Raw genomic sequence first — 7722 nt, 5'->3', positions numbered from 1 at the left:
AGCCTCTCCAATCCAGAAGATATTGCAACTGACCCCTTCGGACATGGGAATCCAAGACTTGGGACACTTCAAACTCCACACCTCTCTCAGTTTGGACATGGGGAAGAACTGGAAGGACTTTGAGGAACTTGTTGAGAATCAACGGCTTGAGTAGGGATATGTGGAAAGAATTAGGGATTCTTAGGTAGGAAGGAAGTTGGAGACGGTAGGAAACTGGATTGATTACTTCAGTAATGGAAAAGGGTCCAATGAATCATGGAGCAAACTTCATTGATGGAACCCTGAGGTGAAAATTACGTGTAGATAGCCAAACTTGATCCCCGATTTGCATTTGAGGCACTTTCCTTCGCTTCCTGTCTGCCTGAATTTTGTAACGTGAGGAGGTCTTTTCCAAATTTGTGCGTACTTGGGCCCATATTGAGGCAAACTTCCGTACAGTGTCATCCACAGCCGGTACTTCAAAGACAGGCAGACTCCGGAATTTAGGGACTCAAGGGTGAAGATCATACACAATAAGGAATGGAGTTTGATTTGTGGAGGAATGGTAAGAAGCATTGTGCGCAAATTCAGCCCAAGGAAGAAATTCAGACCAATTATTTTGGGAGGAAGACATGAAAATTCTTAAAAAGGTCTCAAGATCCTGATTTACTCTCTCAGTAGATCCATTACTTTGCGGGTGATAAGCCGTAGAGAAGTTCAATTTCACTTGTAAAACAGAACAGAGTGCTCTCCAAAACTTCGCTACAAATTGAACACCCCGATCCGAGACAATCTCGGTAGGAAGTCCATGGAGACGAAATATATGTTGAACAAAAAGATGAGCCAGATCCGATGCACAAGGTAATTTCTTCAGAGGTACATAGTGAACCATCTTTGAAAATCGGTCTATCACGACCCAGATGGTGGTATGGCCATCAGAATTTGGTAAATCTGTTATAAAATCCATAGAGAAGTGCATCCACGGACGAGATGGAATGGGCAGAGGTAAAAGTTCACCAGCTGGGGATTGACGAGGAGACTTGTGCTGTGCACATAGGGTGCAGGAAGAAATGAACTCCACTACGTCAACTTTCATTGATGGCCACCAATAAGATCTTCTTAGGAACTCCAGTGTTTTCCGAATGCCAGAGTGACCTGTGAACCGTGAAGAGTGAGCCCATGTAAGTAGCTGCTTCCTTAACTCTGGGGCAACAAAAGTTTTCCCAGTAGGAGGTTGTAGTTGTATTGCAGCAAATACTTTCAACTCTAACACTGGAGTACTACGCAGAATCTCAGAATTGTTGCCACAGGACAAGGATCTTGAAAAGGCATCAGCCTTTTGGTTGAGAGCTCCTGAGCGGAAAGTCAAAGTAAATTGGAAACAAGAGAAAAATATTGCCCACCGGGCCAAATGGGAACTCAAACACTGAATATTTTTCAAGAACAGAAGATTCCTATGATCCGTGAAGACAGTAAAGGGGAATTTAGCCCCTTCCAAAAGGTATCGCCATTCCTTTAATGCCAGGCTAAAAGTTCTTGTTCTCCTATGGCATAGTTTCTTTCAGCTGGCGAGAACTTCTTAGAAAAGAACCCGCATGGATGGATTCGATTGTCCTCAAAATGTTGGGAGAGGACAGCTCCCACTGCCTCTGAAGTTGCGTTCACTTCTAACAGGAAGGGTCTATCCAAGTCAGGTTGTCTTAAGACTGGCGCTGTTATGAAAGCCTGCTTTAGATGTTGAAAGGCTGTTTCTGCCTCAGGAGGCCACAGAGCAGGGTTGGTATTTTTGCGGGTTAAAGCTGTAATGGGAGCCATTAAAGATGAAAATCCCTTGATGAAACGTCTATAATAATTGGCGAATCCGAGAAGTCTCTGAACAGCCTTCATTGCCTGAGGTCGAGACCAGTCCAAAATCGCTTGAACTTTATTAAGATCCATTTCTAGACTGGAAACAGAGATGATATAGCCAAGGAAAGGTACACTAGGAACTCTGAAGACACATTTTTCTAATTTACAGTAGAGATGGTTCTTTCTCAGGTGGGACAGGACTTCTTTTACATGTTTGTGGTGTTCCTCTAGGGATGAAGAGAAAATCAAAATGTCATCTAGATAGACAACTACGGAAACGTATAACAGATCTCTGAAAATTTCATTGACGAAACCTTGGAAACCAGCAGGTGCGTTGCACAACCCAAAGGGCATGACAAGATATTCGAAGTGTCCATCTCTTGTATTGAAAGCAGTCTTCCACTCATCTTCTGCACGATTACGGATAAGATTGTAGGCCCCTCGTAAGCCTAACTTAGAGAATATGACAGATCCTTTGACTCTATCAAATAATTCTGTAATCAATGGAAGTGGACATCTGTTCTTAACTGTAATATCATTAAGGCCTCTGTAGTCTATACATGGTCTTTAACCCCCCATCTTTTTTAGCAACAAAAAAGAAAGCAGGAGAAGTGGAAGGTCGAATTAATCCTTTCTCCAGATTCTCCTGGATATACTCCGACATGGCTTTAGTCTCTGGCAGGGATAAGGGATAAGTATGACCACGAGAAGGCATCTTGTCTGGCAGTAGATCAATTGGGCAGTTCCATTTTCTGTGAGGAGGTAAAACATTAGCTTGTTTTTCAGAAAAAACATCAGCAAAGGTTTGGTATTCTTTAGGAAGTGCTGGAAGTACTGGTTATGCTATTTTCCTCACCGGTCGTACTTTGGGAAGACAAGATTCCTAACAACTTGTACTCCATGAGAGAACCTGCATAGTGCACCAGTCAATCCTGGGATTGTGCTGACGTAACCATGGTAATCCTAGAATAACTTCATGGGTAACCTTGGGTATCACTAAGAACTTAAGATGTTCAGAATGGAGTGCTCCAATATGAACCAAGACTGGCTGAGCCTCCTTAGAGACAGTTCCATTTAACAGAGGTCGTCCATCTACAGAGGTCAGGGAGACAGAATGATCAAGAGATGTACAAGGAATTTGTAGCTCGTCAACAAAACTGGAGGTCACAAAGTTTCCTGCTGCTCCAGAGTCCAACAGAGCAGTGACAAAAACAGGTTTAGGCTTATGATCTCAGGCTAAGATCAAAACAGAATCTTTAGATTTTGGGGACGGACTTATTACTCCTAACTTGATGTCCCCAGGATCTCCTGGTTTACGGGAACAGGAGGCCACCAGATGACCCGAATCTCCACAATATAGGCAGAGATTTTTTAATATTCTTCTCTGTCGTTCCTCTTTGGAGAGATGGGTATGATTCACCTGCATCATGGGCTCTTCATTTGTAGGAGAAGGAGGCAGGCGGGTAGGAGTGGGTAGTGGGGAAGGCTTGTAACGGTCAGTTCTATGCTTCTCAGCCTGGCATTCTCTAAAGCGTAGGTAAATTTTATTGCAGAGAGAAATCATATAGTTTAAATTAGTTGGAAGTTCGCAGGTGACCATATCATCCTTTAACCGATCAGAAAGTCTGTGCCAAAAATCTGAGGTGAGGGCTTCTTCATTCCATTTGAGCTCTGATACCAAAATCTGAAACTGTACAACATATTGGCTAACAGGACGGGTTCCCTGTTTTAAAGTCATAATACTGGATGAGGCCGAAACTGTTCTTCCTGGCTCCTGAAAAATGTTACAAATTCAGTATAATTGTCCAGCAGAGGATCTGCATGCTCCCAGAGTGGAGAAGCCCAATCCAAAGCTGAGCCAGTCAATAATGACACGATATAGGCCACTTTAGTTTTAGCGGAAGGAAAATTATCTGGCTGCAAGGTAATCAGACCCTGGCACAAGTAATATCCCCAATTCAAGGTGAACATCTCTAGAGCACAGATAATAAAATTGGTTCCTCACCTCGTTCCAGCAGATTCTCAGTGAGAGGAACCTCATAGGCCTGGCACAGCCTCAGGATTTTGTAATACTGCTGCAGCGCCTGTTTCCGGAAATGTTCCACCAGCTCTGCTGTCTCCCCTCCCAGTGTAGAAGGCAGGGAATGAGCATCCACGGCAGCATTGCCGGTGCGCACCAAATGGCACTGCTCTAACCAGTCCAAAAGCCGAGTGTTACTCTGGGGGAAGGGGGGGTATGGAAGACAGTTTGAATACCGAATGCTTATACCGTGCTGTCGCCAGGTTCCCTAAGCCTAACACTAAGGACCTGATCCTGAATTGCGCACAGATTAGTAGTTGTTCGCATCTAGTGATTTTTCGCAGACTGCACACGCGTTGCGGGCTGCACATGCATTTATGTGAATATATGTTCTATTCAGAGTGTTACGCCATTTTGTGTATGAATACTAAATGGGCGTTAACAATATGAATGCGCATTTTGTGGGTGTGCCATTGGCTTGCTGTGTTGCGTTCTAGTATGAGTTGTGTGAATGCACAGTAGATGCCAATTTCAGACGCATCTCCTGTACCCAGTAGAGGGTAGGGGTAAGTGCCACTGACAGTGATGACGGCTACTCTTGTACAAAGTATAACTCTCTGGCAAAGGATGCTGAGACTTGTAGTTCAGTAACAACGGGAGTGGTGGCCATGCCTACGTATTTCCATCTTTGGTGTCCTCACCTTTACTCTGCGCTTCCTCTCTCTGTAGTTTCTCTGTATTTTCCCCAATGTCCTCCATGTCCTCATAGCTGAGGGGTCTTCTTTCCTCCAAACTGACTAGGGGCACCTGCAGAAACTGTGACCCGCTCCCCCCCTTTTGCACACTGTGGACTGGCCGAGATTCCGTTCTTATGCTTCCTAGGCCATCCAGCATCCCAGAGAGGGTCACCACAGGCTGGGAATTGCCTCCCTCAGTGTTGTGGTCGCTGGGAGGCTGGAAATACTTTCACTGCGGCTGCAAGGACAGAGGAAACTTATGTTTAACATGATAATGGTCAACGGAGACACAAAACACACAGCGTCGCAGCTCACGTTACGCCCAAACAAAAACAGTACTTATGCTTTTCAGTCGAGAAGGTGCAATCTGTTCTCTGTACCCACAAAGGATGATGTTACCACCAGGCATAATGGTCCACGCCATGGACCGTAAAAGTATGGTCACCCCATGTCTTCTTCCATTTTATCACTATCCACTCATTTCATTGGAGACTTCTTATGTAACACCACCCAAAAACTAAACAGCCATGATGAGTCTACCTGCTGGATGTATGATGTAACTACCACACTCATTATACTCTCAGCTTGTCTCTCATTTGTTAACTAGAAAACCAATATTTGGTCAGTAATAAGACAATGGGCAACTATTCTGCACAGGAAGGATCCCTGAGGTGAGGGTGTGTAGGAGATGACCGTGTTAGTCTACCTGAGCTGACGGTTACACCATTCTTCTGGTCTTCCACGTTCTTCTTCCTCCAGGAATAACGTTCCACTGACAGCTCCTTGTAGTTGAGTTGATTTGGCTGCTTATTGCTGAGTGAGATCACCAGGTTATCAAACTGCAAGTCACTGATTGGAATATTAGCCTAGGAAAGAGCAGGGCATACGTTACAGTCCAGCAGTCAGTTCGATAAACATGTCAAATATCCAAGGTTGAATGCAGGAACTGTGGAGCCTATTACATGAGGGCCAGCACCACTGGATACACTAGTATAGTATGTATTTATCTACAAGTAATAAATAAGAGAAAATAAGAACTTAGGAAAGAGTTATCCTTTGACCAAACAACCCAACCACAATTCTTAAATCTTCACCTCTTTTCTCACAGTCTTCAGGTCGTGGCTGGAGATTTGCTTCCTCTTGCTCTTGTCTGTCTGGTTATAGAGGTCCACCAGGCGTAGCCAGTGCTGATTCAGGTAACCTTCCAGGATAGCCAGGGCTTCCGGGTTAGGCTGCTGGATGGTGGGTGTGATCACACGGGACTGCGAACTTCTCATCATGCTGTGACCTCCTGCCTCAGTTTTATATGCCTGGAAGCACAATAGCTGGTAACAGGGATCATCTCATTGAGGTATATCAGATATCACAAGTATCTAGGAATAGTGAAAAGATGTTTCAAACCAGAGCAGATGCATTCTTAGTCCAGCCAACGCAAGTTCCCTGAAAACTCTTAATTATTTAAGCAGAGATTCAATCAGTAAACTGAAATGCTGCCTCTACTAGAGGTGTGTGTGAGTATGAGGGGGATGCCAAAAATAATTTCTGGAGGGAATGCCGATCCTTGTATTGTCATACTGGAGGATGCTGGGATGCCACCAGATTAGTTAGCTTTCAATTTAAAAACACATGAATATATGACCCAAAGTGATGCTAATATTATGAAGTGTAGGAGCTGATTAGTTGGTACTTTATCTCCATCCGAGGCTTAGTACATAGACCCCAATTTAACAACAATGATGCCAGGAGAAAATGAAGCAGTTTAAAATGGAACTCTAATGCACAGACACAGATATAGTGTTGTTCAGGAAAGTATTCAGAAGTTGTTTACTGCCCTTTACCATATTGAAAGTATGCCCCACATTTTTAATGACTGAATTGGGTCAATAAATAAATTAACATATGTTTTACCATCCTCTACCTGTTTACACCTCCTATTAATGAATAAGAATATTGTCCTTCTGTAACAATAATGGTCTTAGCTCTCAGCATGTAAAACACGCTTAGCAAAACCAACATAGCAGCTCCCACTGAGTGGTGGAGAAGAATCATATGTCAGTATAAAATACCTGTGTAACACTATAAAGGTTTGAATGGGCATTTGCTGAGAGTTTAAGTATAAGTGTTTCACATTTCTGGTCCCACCTTAAGCTGCACCGGTGCTGAAGGATAAGTTTGCCCTTTGGCTGTCGATAGGACTAAAGTTGCTGAAAATTGTGATTTCTAAGTGCTGAACCCACCGTTTCTTCAGTGGTTTCTAGGGACATTTGGCTTTTGAGACTTCTCTCATCCATCCTATCCTGTACCCGGGTTTCTAGGTCTGTCAGGTCCGGTTTTCCAAGCAGCCATTTGTCTATATCCCCCATACTGTCCAACTGGGTCCTGAACTACTGTCTTTCCAGTAACCAGTCTGAAATGCTCTGACCGGTGTTACTAGTCTCTCCGATCTCAGCCATCCTTTCAGATTGCAACTTAATGATGCTGTTAGAAGTCACAAGCGACGTTTCTGAAACCTCTCGTAACCCAGATTGAAGTTATTCCATGGGGGGAGCAATGATGCGTTGTGTCCTTGACTCTGAAGTCCAAATGTCCTGCAGGCCACCTTGAAGAAATGAGTCTAGGACAGATCTCTCTGCTTGTACCCCATCAAGTGATTATCCATTGGTGGATGAAAGTCCTGGAATGAGACTTCTGTAGCCATTGTCACATTCAGTATAGTTTCATCTCGGATAATGTCATTGGAGCAGCTCCCATGCGTTACATGCGCTGCAGCATAAAGGCAGCGGTGGCACAAGTACTTCTACTCATTCTGCTATTTCCATGGGCGACAGATCTCCGGAGCTTACACTAGGACTGGTCCTGGAATGGAGAAATATGTAAGCGGCTGAACATGTCCAGGATCATTGTTTTAGTGGTTTTACTTCACAAAAAAAACATTAGACTCTAATTCGATCGCAAATGCAAATTAGGTTCACAAAAAAAAAATCACAAACTCACTCCAGCTCATGTGGTACTACACATCCCAGCATGCCCTTCCACAGGGTTATAATGCTCTAACAGCAAAGCTGTGGCAGGGCATGCTGGGAGGTGTAGTTCCATAGCAGCTGGAGTGCCACACATTGCCTAGTGCTGCTAAAAAAC

The 7722-nt window shown here is 44.0% G+C and overlaps 1 pseudogene; it reads right to left on the bottom strand.

Moving 5' to 3' along the window:
• Positions 1–253: 253 nt before the first annotated feature.
• On the bottom strand, positions 254–7291 carry LOC148514909 (EF-hand calcium-binding domain-containing protein 12-like; annotated as a pseudogene).
• Positions 7292–7722: the final 431 nt, after the last annotated feature.

Source organism: Taudactylus pleione, unplaced genomic scaffold (genome assembly GCF_031769625.1).
Source record: "Taudactylus pleione unplaced genomic scaffold, aTauple2 ptg000256l, whole genome shotgun sequence".
NCBI classification, from domain to species: Eukaryota; Metazoa; Chordata; class Amphibia; order Anura; family Myobatrachidae; genus Taudactylus; species Taudactylus pleione.
This window is presented reverse-complemented; position numbering and strand designations above follow the sequence as displayed.